At 40.0% G+C, this 13,075-nt stretch overlaps 1 long non-coding RNA gene across 1 annotated transcript in view; it reads left to right on the top strand.

Moving 5' to 3' along the window:
- The window catches only part of LOC137544158 (uncharacterized), a 91,579-nt gene extending 78,736 nt beyond the window's left edge, over nucleotides 1–12,843 (top strand). Inside the window, exons 3-4 of the long non-coding RNA XR_011025744.1 lie at nucleotides 7,158–7,210; nucleotides 12,744–12,843. This is a non-coding gene — a long non-coding RNA (uncharacterized lncRNA). The remainder of the gene's footprint in view (nucleotides 1–7,157; nucleotides 7,211–12,743) is intronic.
- Nucleotides 12,844–13,075: the final 232 nt, after the last annotated feature.

The raw sequence follows: 13,075 nt of genomic DNA, 5'->3' as shown, positions 1-13,075 counted from the left end.
CCAGCGATGCTTTCTGCTGCCAAAATGATTCCCATTGCCCATTTACCTAGGAGGGGGTAAACATCAGGGAATCCCACTGTGATTAAATCCATAACTTGAGCAAGGGCAATATGGCACACAAATAGTGGGATTTCAACAACACCCCCCCCCCCCCAAAAAAAAATAATAATAATAGTGCATGGATCTTGTGGACAGATATAGCTGAGCTGGCAAAGACCCACATCGGTGGAATCTACATGTCCTGGGTTATTTAACCACCTAAAGGAATACTATCGATTTACATATTTTTTTCAATTGACACGGGAATTGTTTGGGAAGTGCTGCTAAGTACTGGTGTATACATTTTAGTAGCAACTTCTTTGTTTACTGTTATCAAAATACTTTCAAACTTTACTGACGCCAAAACTGACGGCAGACTGAGCCATGAGGGGAGGGGAAATTCCCCTCACACTTGATCAGTTAACTCTATGTGTAGCTCTGTGTGTGACAGAGAAGAGAGCTCCCAACAGCTGAAGTTCCTGTATCCTGTGCTTCTGACTGAAGTGTCTGAAGAGAGCAGAAGAAATGTCACTAATTGTCACAGCTTTTCATACTGTTATTTGCTTTCAGAGTTTGATATGTTTGATATTTGCTTTCTGTAGTCTGATATGCAACTCTGGCTGTGCATTGAAGCAGACACCCCTTCTGCAATTGATTTGTCCCAATTAGGGATGGTCAGAAATGCCAATTTCCGATTCCGCAGTAAATCCGCATTCCGCCATTGCCAATTACCGATTCCGCTTTCCGGTACCAATTTCCGCATTCCAATGCGGAATTTTCACCGGAAATTGTGGAAATTCCGCAAGACTTTACCATCTATTTTCTCAAAAACTATAAGGTCTTTTTGAAAACTTTTTTTGCATCTTGTTCAGAAGATTCTGTTTAATAAACCCTGAAAATTTGGTGTTTCTAGGACTTATGGGGGCTTTGTTATTAACCACTAAAGTTGGCACATTTTTACTGTAATATAAATGCAGAAAATAGGCAGATGCAGATTTTCTGCATTTTACTTTACAGTAAAAATCCGCTGACTTTTCAGTGGTTAATTTTCAGGGTTTATTAAACTAAATCTTGTGAACAAGATGCAAAAAAGTTTTCAAAAAGACCTTATAGTTTTTGAGAAAATCGATGTTAAAATCGGGCAGAATTTCCACGATTTCCGGCAGAAATTTCCGCGATTTCCGGCGGAAATCCGCCTAACACACTTGCATTACCGATTTCCGCATTCCGATGCGGAAATGCAAATTCCGATCGGAAATTCGGAAATTGCTTTAAATGAATGAGCATCCCTAGGACTCCCAATATAGCTAAATCCTACCCTCAATAAATTACAGCTTTTGCCTCTGATATTTAACATGAAAAGTAGGAAAATGTTTACACAGCTACTTAGACATTATTTGTACATTGTCATTTTAGAACACTTGGGTATTGATATTAAGTTGGAATCCTATACAATAATCCCCCTGTGTCTCTGCGTCCCTGTCCCTGTGTGTGTGTGTGTGTGTGTGTGTGTGTGTGTGTGTGTGTGTGTATGTGTGTGTGTATGTGTGTGTGTGTGTGTGTGTGTGTGTGTGTGTGTGTGTGTGTGTGCCCGTGCGCTTGCGCTACTGCACATGTGCCGCACGGACAGCCTGGGACAGGAGCAGGATGGGCCAGGGGGGCGGCCAGGTGGGAGGGCATGTGTGTGCGCATGCACGCTGACAGGTGGCAGCGGTGACAGACCTAGAGCCCATTTTTAAACGGGCTTAGGTCTACTAGTGAGAAATAAGAGATTAAACAGGTTCAGTCAGGAGAGGCTATATTAGGTTTTGTTGTTTTGTACACACACTTTTATTTTTTTATCAATATTTTTGAGCCAGGGGTGTAATGTCAGTGACCCAGGCCCCCCAGAAGAATGATGATAGCACTACTCCCCCGTGCATCATTGAAGGACCACCCCACATCATTGTCCCCCTTCACTCTGCAGAGTAAGCACAGGGAGTACTGTTATATTTACCTAGCCAGCGACCCTGCTGTATTGGGTCTTTTCTTCCTCCGGGCATTTTCACACTCTATGCAGACATCATCCTTTGACTCCCGATGTATGTCATGTCATCAGGAGCCACAGGAGGGCAACATAGAGCCCACAGATGACTGAAGTAAGAAGATACCCAATGCAGCATGAAAGTTAACTAGGTAAATATAACAGTGCTCCCTGTGCTTACATTGCAGAACTGGAGGGAGAGGAGTAACTGGCAAAGCAGGTTATGTTGGCACTGACACTGTGCTGAATTTGGGTGCTGTCTGAATTACGTCCACAAAGGAAGAAATAAGTATATCAGTAGGGGGCTATATTTTTTATGTTCCCCATGATTACCTAGAACAGGGAGAGCCCAAATGAAGCAAGGCAATTTCAATTTGTACTTGAAACGGGCCTCTATGGCTCTCGCATAATTCCCCCCCTCCCGTAGTAGCGGGGGTCACAGGGACAATTGTTATCCCACTGGCTAAGTCACTGTGCTGGCTCAAATGCATGTGCATCATTCTTTCCTCCCTCAGACATTAATCTTAGTTTTTGTTTAAATATGCAGATGGGCCACAACATTAGCAATGGACTAGCTGCGAATTTATAAGGAAACATCTCCACACACTGTTTGCTCATTCTCGCCGATGGCGCTGAGCGCACAACCACATAGTGGCAACCCCTAATTTCAGTAAAATAGGCTAATAATGTTGTTTAATACTCATATGATGCAGTGTATTTAGCCTTACATTTCTTATGTTCTTGGTTGAAATGAATCACAAGATGCAAGATTTAATTTAAGTGAATTAATGCAAGGGTTGGTTTTGAATACTTAACAATCAAATTATCTGCTTTGCAGTATTAAATGTTAAAGTGCTTACACTGTTGAGGCTCGGCTGTTGTCAAGAAAATAACCTTTAATTGAAAATCTTTTTTTCTCTAATCCACTTTAAGTTTTAAGATATCTTTTGCTATTGACCAGAGTGCCGTTATATTTGATTTCAAACAGCTTCTTAGTTCAAGACTTCATTCTAAAAAGGATTAACATATTGTAATGGTTTGTCTCTCATTTGTGTGTGTGTATGTGAATGTGTAATCGGACCTTTATGTTCTGTTTTATGCTGCTGTACAATTAAGTATGTAAAACTCTTATGGTATCTTTAGTTCCCATATGCAGGAGGCAATGGATATGCCAAATTTAATCAACTGGATAGCCTTGGCAATATGATGTAACGGGGATGAGCTGTATGAGAGAGTTTTGATTGCATAACTGTTCAAGGTAAATGTAAAAATTAATTCAAAAGATGCAGCACACAAGCTCCATATGAGATAATGTTTAATCTATCAGACTAGCCACTTTTGCTAAGAACATAAACTGAACAAAGTTTAAGGAATGAGACTAGATTCTGATATAACAGCATGACTCTAGAGCATTAAATAATGTAAAACAAGAAATAAGACTAAATATCAAACCATGACTATATCTGGGCCCTGTCATATCCCCGTTAACCACATGTCTTCCAATTAAAATGATCATCTTTAGTGTGTGGTAGGGGACAAGTACACGTATAGCAAATCTTCCTTCTCTCTCCATATATTGGGTACACAGACATACACTGGTGATAAAAGCAACATTCTAACGCAATTCATATAATCATGTGCTTACCTTATGTGGTAAGTGAAATATGTTACAACTGAGCTCTTATTTCATATTTAGACGACACATATGTTGTACAGTATGTATTGGTACATGTGCCATTGATAGTTCTGACAGCCCTAAAGAACCGGGTCACTGCTACAGCCCTAGGGGACTCTCTTTTACTCTGACTCTCACTCTTTTTTCTTTCTCTCTTCCTTTCTCTCTGAAAACATAAGGAAACTTGCAATTATTCAGCTATAAGTGAACATTTGTAGTTACCCACAATGCACCTCTACTGAATATGCAAATTATCTCTTTATGACCCTGTAGCATGGCTAGCATCCAGAACCTCTCTCTCTCTCTCTCTCTCTCTCTCTCTCTCTCTCTGAAGAGGTTAATGCAGGTGGCATACAGAGAGTAGTCAAAATCCTGGCAGATGTCGGTGCAAGCGGGAGGCAGAGAGTAGTCAAAATCCAGGTCGAGATCGGTGCAGGCAGCAGTATATACACCTATATGTGAATATAGGTGGCTGGAGGCTGGAGTCCCTCTGTGCAGCAGCGATCGCGCGCGGGACTCCTAAACAATAAATAACAATGTACAGGTAGTCCCCGACTTACGAACACCTAACTTACGAACAACCCGCCAATACGAACGCTACCGTTCCCTTTGCTCTGCCACAAAGATGTCATCTTTGGATTCAGTCACATCTTCTACCAAGTCGTGGACTCCCTGTAAGAATGAGCAAAGTGTACGGAGAGGAGGAGGAGGAGGAAGAGGAGAAGGTCAGAGGGGGATGTGACATAAGTCTGCTCCTGCACGCATTGGCTGGGCTGGTTACAATCCATTTGTTCAGAAGCTCCTGCTGCTGAGTATCTGTTTTCCAATGTTGTAAATTCCTATATCCGCACGCAGTTTGACGGACTGAACTCTCCTGTAAGTTTCTTCAGTTTCACATGCCCACAGCCCCCCCCCCCCCCCCTCAGTCTACACAATACTGAGTTAGCAGTGGTAGGCTATCTAGGGACAGGCAGAGACACAGGCTGGGACTCTCAGTACAACTGCAAAGGGACTACATGTCCCAGCTTATCCTGGCCAAATATTTAATATTACTATTATTATAAATATTATTTAGTATTTATAAAGCGCTGACATCTTCCGCAGCACTGTACAGAGTATATTGTCTTGTCACTTCATTGTTCCTCAGACGGCCTCACAACCATAGTAATTTGTCTATGTATGTATAAAGTACTGTATGCATAGTACTTTAGGGCCAATTTAGGGGGAAGCCCATGAAAATGTATATGTTCCGACTTATGAATGGGTTCAGGTTAAGAACGAACCTATAGTCCCTATCTCGTTCGTTAACCGAGGACTACCTGTAATTCACTACCCTGACCTGAGCTCGGGCTTACCGCTTGCAGCTCAGTTTTCCTACCCCAAGCTCAGGTCTGGGTAACCGCCAGGGAGATTAAATAAAGTTTTTAATAATATTATACACGTGTGCAAATGTAACTGAATACATTTATGGAGAAATTACCTTAGGTGCCCATCAATGATACAATTTTGATTGCACAATCTTGCCAAATCGATGTAATAGAAGGAGAAACTACGTGAATATATTTTGAATAGTTACATTAGGTAGTTCCCTCATACAACATAAAAGTGGTAAGATTGTACAATCAAGATTGTATCAGTGGTGGGCAACTATAAGGAGCATGTATACAATCAATTTGTGTCGCTAAAAGATTAGTAAAACATTAGTAATTAGATCATTATTAGTATGGCAGGTTTGGTAACAACTGCTGCACAGACACATTTAAATACAGGCGGGGCCCCGAGCCCTGCCACCTCTCAGGACAACACAAAGGGGGCAGGCGAACCCCGGAACTTCCACCACCAGGGAGCTACTGATTGCCAAACACAAGAAGAACAAATGTTATATAGTCTGCAGACTGCCAGTAAGCCAATAAAAAGTGCAAATAACTTGCACCTAGTCTGCAATACCAAATCAAGCAGGAGCTGTTAAATTCAGCCATAGACTAAAGCAGCCCATACACTCAGCCGATTTTCTGGCCGACCGATCGATCGATCGATCGATCAATCGATTGCAAATCGGTTGGCCAATCGACCGATCGACGGCCGATTTCGATCGATTTCGATGGATTTCCATCGAACTTGCAGGGTGGAAAATTTAGGTTGATCTGATGAGATTGCTTATCAGTTTGCATTGGCCTTAATGGAAATCTGTTGGCAAAAAAATGCCATCAGATCGAATTTCAATAGATTTCAAACTGAAATCTATTGGAATTCTATCCTGGTAAAAAAATGTTCTAAAAACGCATCAGATAGATCATCAGATGCATTTCTTATCTATCTGCTGCCAATCTGACGAGTGTATGGGCACCTTAAGGTGGCAGAGCTCTGGGCCCCACCTGTCATGTGCACCAGTGTTTGTATGTTTTTAAACTTCTTTTTTGCAGCTTCTTATGCAGTTTAGATAGGGAGGGGGTGTTAAGAGGAAAATTCCTGCAGGAGGTGCCGCCTGCTGGTCACGTAGTCTATGACTATGTGTGACTAAACCCCTTCTCCTGTATATATCTGAATTGCTCAGATCCTGCTTGATTTCAAGTGCAAGTTATTTGCACTTTTTATTGGCCGACTGGCAGTCTGCAGACTTTATAAATGGCAGAGTGCTGTTTGGTAGTGAGCATTTGTTCCTCTTGTGTTTGGCACAGACACATTTCTCAGCTATGGCCCCGTTTATGGAGTGTGTAGAATATACGATGTGCAGAAAAAGAAAGCCATCGCACTGCACTTTGAATAAGAGAAAAGGCTATTTGTGGGTCCCTTATCCACCATGAATTGCTATGCTAAGCATTGTTGATGGGCATTGGTACACAGAATCTTGGCTGATATGAGTGGTGAAATTCTGCCTGTTTGGATTCCAGGCAAAAATATGCAATTTTGATCTCGACTATGTAAAGCTGGAAATCCAGAAATTCTGTTTTTTCACACAATTGCTCAAATTGCTAAATCCGTGATCATGAACCGGATTTGGACCACAATCATGGGTGCATTCGGAACTGAATTTGTGATTGAGAGGCGATCATAAATTTAGAATCCGACCTCGTGATCAGGAAAAACAGGAAAAACAAGTCGTGACCATGGGTTACTCATGATCACGAGGCCATGGAGAGCAACACTGCCTGACACGAACATGCTCGATCTTGCAGGCAAGACTGTGGAGAATGTGAACTGTACAGGCATATTACACAGGTAAATCCAGGTGGTGTACTGTGTAAAAATTGTTTAAATATTGAAAAACCTGGTAAAATTGTATGATTCTTCTATTTCTACCTTTGTTACTATTACTATGTTCTCTATATGCACCATGGGGCTGTCGTTTAAAGTAATGTCGTGTAACACAATGACAATAAAGTGCATTAATCTTGAATCATGCATCCTTTTTCTATATAGAGAGGAGAAGGATGATGGCACTGCGCATGATGAAGCAGATTCCAGCTGGCAAGGTAAAAAGGGGAAAAATGTACACAAATTATTCAACATAGACACATGATCATTTTGTATGATTTTTGGAGTGGGTGAGTGACTACAAGTGGAGAGTGGAGGCTGTGCTGGAAATATTTCAGAAGATTTTTGATCTATTGGCACCAAACATATTTGTCACCATTTGAAATTTAACCTGTGTGAGCTACACAGACTTTGACAGTTTTGTGGTGTTTGACACATCATATTGTACTATATATTACTTGGTTATTTAGCATTTAACCCTTAAGCATCCAGTTTATTTAGAGGCTTATAAGTGCTCCAGACCAATTTACTTTAGCACAGTATTTTGTATGTATTTTTGTTACAGTTCCTTGCCTTTAATTAGTACTCTTGTAAAGTGTACTTATGGCCACTTGTCACTAGGGGCAGTGTGAGACAATAACAGAGAATTTCTACTTTTGGTTTCTATATTTTGTTTGCTAGTAGAGAGAGTGATCAAAGCATTCCAAAAAAGTTACAGCACAAGGAATTCTACAGACTGAGGTCAAGAGCAGAATACTTATCTCAAACAAGATAGCTCCAATGAAGCTGCTAATTGGTTAAGAGTAATCATTCATCACTTACATCTCAGTAACAACTGATCGCTCTGCAGGCACCATGATCTGTGCTGGGGGCTGCAGAGCCCACCCAGCACAGATCACAAAAAACAGTGCTGGTCCTTAAGGGGGGTAAAGGCTGGGTCATCAAGTGGTTAAGCTACTTTAAATATATATGATTTGAAAAAAAAATGTATTCTTAGGGAGAGAAGGGATGAGCATTGAATACCATAAGCTGAGAAAAATGGTTATGCAACCAGTATTATTTGCATCTCCGTCTCCAAGAATGTCTATGGCTGTAGACACACCACTAATGTCAGGCTTACAGAGAATGATGTTGCTGCATAAATATAATGGGCTCTATTCTCAAAGAGCCAAATTTTCCGCAAAATGTTACCGCTATATTCCCGCCAGCGGTAAACTCCGCATTTTTTCCACATTCACTAATATTTTCCGCATGTTTTCCGCATGCGGGAAAAAAGATGCGGAAACAGGCATTATTCATGCGGGAATCATGCGGTAAAAAGGTCGCATGAAAAAGTGTTTAAAAAAAAAAGTTAAAGTCCACCAAGCACAGCCCTTAAGCCTCCACACTTCATTAAAGTCAATGGGATGCGGAATATATCACCTACTACTTGTAGGTGATAAAAATTCGGTAATTAACGAAGAAATGATGCGCCTGAACATCTTTGAGAATTGATCTTTTATTGCGGAAAATACCGACTTTTGCGGAAATTTTACCGCATGAATCCCGCACTTTTATCACACTTTTTCCGCATGCGGAAAAAACATGCGGAACATTTTGAGAATCCCAACTTGCCGGTATTTTGGGTGCAAACTTCCCGCATGTACTTTACCGCATGCGGGAAGTCTTTGAGAATAGAGTCCAATGTCTCAAAGGGCTCAATTTAGAAGAATCTGTAGGAAGCATATACTGTATAGCTGACACATAGGTTCGATTACAATTTGGTTTTAAGGTATTTTAGGAACATTTTTAACTTACAACAGCATTTGTTTTTACATTGCCTGAAGCCAAGATTTAAAATTTCAAAAAGAACATTTTGAAAACACAATGTATTTTTTATCAAACCTTCGAAACTCATAGCTATATCACATTTCAACAAACAGCTCATTCCAAAACCTAGATCTGATCCGATTTTGCATGTAGAATTGTGTACAGAGATATCTGAACATTTTTATGGTACTATTAAACCAAGCATTGTGCTAAAGGCCGATTAAGATGATCATTTAACACCTGTATGAGTGATTTTTGATTGCAATAGCCATAATCACAGAGTCGTATGATCAGCAAAGTACTTATGCAGATTATAATGTATGGTCTATAGCAGTGAATGTGATCAGTATGTGAAGTATTATGCACATTATGATTTCACTGACAAATTTCCATGCAGCATGATAAAAACATGCAGTATATTCCTTCTTTATATCATTTATATTACATGCTCCTATCCTATGCCTCTTGAGATCTGCTTTATGTTTTCGCCTTTTCCCTATTATTTAAAAGACTATATAACCCGCCGAGTCCTACATATATACCATATGTGAGTAATGTGTTAATTTAGAAGATTTATTTTTAAAGCTATTTTTAAAAGAACATTGGTTGAGATATTTGTTTCCCAGTGAGCAGAATTCCATTGTAGATTTACAGCTCATTGCATTTTCATTTTAGTATTGCATCTGGGAATTCCATTGTGGTATATAGTGTTTGCCCATGGGCATAGCAGCAATGAATCTGTCAGTTGATAAGATACAGAAACCAATGGCAAGTACTGAAATTACATTCAATATTGCCTTTTAGAGTTTTGTGGGTTGAAAAAATTGGCTAAGATAAGGAGAACATGTTGGATAAAGCTTGCTATCAAAAATAATCACTGCACTACCCCTAAATGCATGAATAAATACATCACTTAAAGTGACCATACACTGGTCAATTTTTTCCATGAATGTATGGCCAATTCATTGATCGAATCTGCTAGAAAATGATGCTGCAAATTATGCCCAATTGGTCAATTTTTGCCTGGAATCAGTAGATCATGCCAGACACAAGATCTTGCTTGATGGGCAGTGAGTTGGGAGTGCAGTGGAAGTGACATTCTAATTCAATTTTGGGCCACACACAGTGTTGGCAACGGAGATTACACACATTTGTCTGCCTGTGCACTTCCTGTGTCTTCTCTCCACAGTCGGGTGCTCCTCCCTGCTCTCCATGGTGCACTTGTGTCATGTGACAAAAGCTAGAGTCTTAATACTAGAGGCCTCTAGTGGTCACGAAAGGTACATTCCATAGTTTCTGTAGTCTTCAGCTAAACTATTTGTCACATGGCACAGCAACCCTGGAGAAAGGAGACAAGGAAGAGCATCTGCAGCTAAATAGGGAAGACATGTCTCTGCAGACAGATGTGTATAAGCTCTACTGATTACACTCTGCATGGTCCAGGAGGAGGAAATAGAAGGGAGATCTGGAGAGTGATGGCAGGCAGTGCTGTGCTCCACACATTTTCAATGACACAGATGTCATGTTGAATTCTATTGAAAATTTGTTTAAAGTGTGTGGAGGGATTCAATCAGATAGATCCATCTCCTATTAGATCATGATCTGAGAGGATTTTTTTCTGTTGGCCATATTGACCAGCGTAAAATTAAATCAATGAATCAATTAGATGCCCATGGCCCTGATTTACTGAAGAAACTCCAGAAATTCCCAAAGATCACAAGTTTGGCTATTCAAAATCATCTAGCAAATAGCAATGCTGAACTACATATTTTAAAAAAAATCTGCTAATACATGGGAAATGATTGCAATACACAGTGGCAGAGTAGACATTTTAGAGGTCACAACCATGACCAGACCTGTGCTCCTGGAGGGATTTGTGTAGGTCTTTGAAATCCAAAGGTGGCTATGTAGTGTGTAGGAAGATGATCTCACTTGGCTGGACACGTTCTTTTTCCATCTTAGCATGGCTTCTTGAACCACATTTATGTTGACATGACCCACCAGCGTGTGACATCATTCTTTACTTGCTAAAAAAGCAGCATGAATCAGTCAATGCATTTGTAAGAACTGCCATAAGTTTACTTCGGAAACTAGTATACAGGAGGCTTATTGATCCATTTGTGTCCTTGACAGAGATCTCATGTGCTTTAAAACATTGGATCTACACTGATTAAAATTTTCATATGAGCATGTTACTTTTCAGTGACCTACTAAATTTGATGGTGTAATTCACCTGTTCTGGACACAAGCGCCACAGTGCACCACATCTGACCCAACCATACAGAAGGCCTAGAACCTCCCTCCGTGATATTTTGTTCATGCTGATGAGCTACTGAATACTGCTATCTGTGGCGACTTATATTGCTACCAATTACTACTATCTGGGAGTCTCACATGGATAACTAACACCATTGAGTTATCTAACATAGTAACTTTACATTACTATCTTGAGGGCACACATTGCCACATAATCTCAGGCACATGCCTATATGGGACCAATATAAGAAAAACGTGTGCTTTCTGGGGTCACCAAGCTCTAATGTGTCCAATATGGGGTCCAATGGGCTAGACCATTCCAATATGGAGTCCAATGGGCTAGACCATATAATGCTTCACTTGGGTCAACCCATGTTGTTATCAAATACTGGTAGGCATAATCTCATTAAACCTATATGGTATAAACATGGGTCAAATGATATGGGTTTCAAATGAGCCGTATCTGGGCACATGCAAATGTGGATTGTATGATATGGGTTTCAAATGAACAAAAACTGAGTGAGTGTATCCTAGGGGGTAAATGTGGATTTAAATAGACATAATCTAGGCACATCTATACATCTATATGGGATAAATGTGGGCTGAATGATATGCCTCTCAAATAGGGTAAGTGTAGGTTGAGTGATATGAATTGCAAATGGACAGAATCTGCGTATAGCCTAATGCGGTACAGTATATGTCGGCTAAATGATATGGGTTTAAAATGGGTAGAATCTGGGCGCATTTATATGGAGTAAATGCAGGCTGAATGCCCTATGTTAAAATGGGCATAATCTAACTACATCCTTATGGGGTAAATGTGAGCTTGTTAATATGGCTTTCAAATTGCTAGAACATGGGTACTAATGGATTAAATGTGGCTGAATGACAAGGATCCCAAGCTTGGCTATTCACAATGATCTAGCAATGTTGAACTAGATCAAAATGATCTAGCAATGCTGGACAAAGAATCTATGTACATCCATATGAGGTAAATGTGTCTGAATGAATATGCTGCCTCACTCATGTCATATGATGCAGTTTCTTGCTGCTATGTAGGCGTACCACGTGTCACAACCTGATATTCCTAGAGTAACACAGCTGCCATTCAGCTGAATTAAATTGCAGCCAAAAAGCTCTTGATGGCCAAAAGATGGGAAACTGAACTGCCTAACAAGTGCACAGCTTAGCCTCACATGTGATAGCTTTTGAGTTTTTAGCTTGTTCAGGTTAGAACATTTTTAAGAACTATCACCAGACTGCTATGCAGAGATAGTAAAAACAACCCAGAGGTGAGATGTGTTTCTTTTACAGCTCTGGTTATGGCCTTTTTTTTCTATTATCTGCTGGACACCAGCTTCTCAACCAGCCGTGCTAATATATTACTATGCCAGCAGAAAGCAAACTATCACTCTCTGCACATTTTCTTCTTTTTAGGTCAGTCGTATTGCTAATCCCTGCCAGTACTTGCCTTCACTCTGTATGACTCTTTTACCTTTTGATTTCCAAGTTTTTTTAGTATTTACCTTCCTCCTGTCCTTCTCTCAAAGTCACACAATATGCTTCAGTCCTGCCCTTCTTCTATGTCACATATTTGCAGTCTTCACATTGCTATACCTGCATCACTCAGGCACAGTTCACTAGACTCATGGAACATGAACCTTCAACAAATTTGCTCTTTTCCAGGTGCTGTGTGCCAAAACTTAAAAAAACAAAGGCCTTGACAGAAGAAACAAAAGGATGTATCAGGTGTTTGCAATGCGAAGAATTTGAAAGGCAGGAGAAATAAAAGAATGGATATTTTACCCATGGTGCTGGAATATGGAATTTTTATGGTTTTTTTTTGTTTTTGTTTTTTTGCATGAGGTTGTTTTGTAAATTTGGTATCAATGTTACCCGTTCTGATTGTGAGAATAGTTCAGGAAAATGCTTTATTTTTCATTTAGAAATTGAACAAAACTTTTTACATTTCATAATGTATTTTTTAATTAATATATGAAATATAATAAAGCCAACAT

The sequence above is a fragment of the Hyperolius riggenbachi genome, chromosome 2, assembly GCF_040937935.1.
Source record: "Hyperolius riggenbachi isolate aHypRig1 chromosome 2, aHypRig1.pri, whole genome shotgun sequence".
Taxonomy (NCBI): domain Eukaryota; kingdom Metazoa; phylum Chordata; class Amphibia; order Anura; family Hyperoliidae; genus Hyperolius; species Hyperolius riggenbachi.
This window is presented reverse-complemented; position numbering and strand designations above follow the sequence as displayed.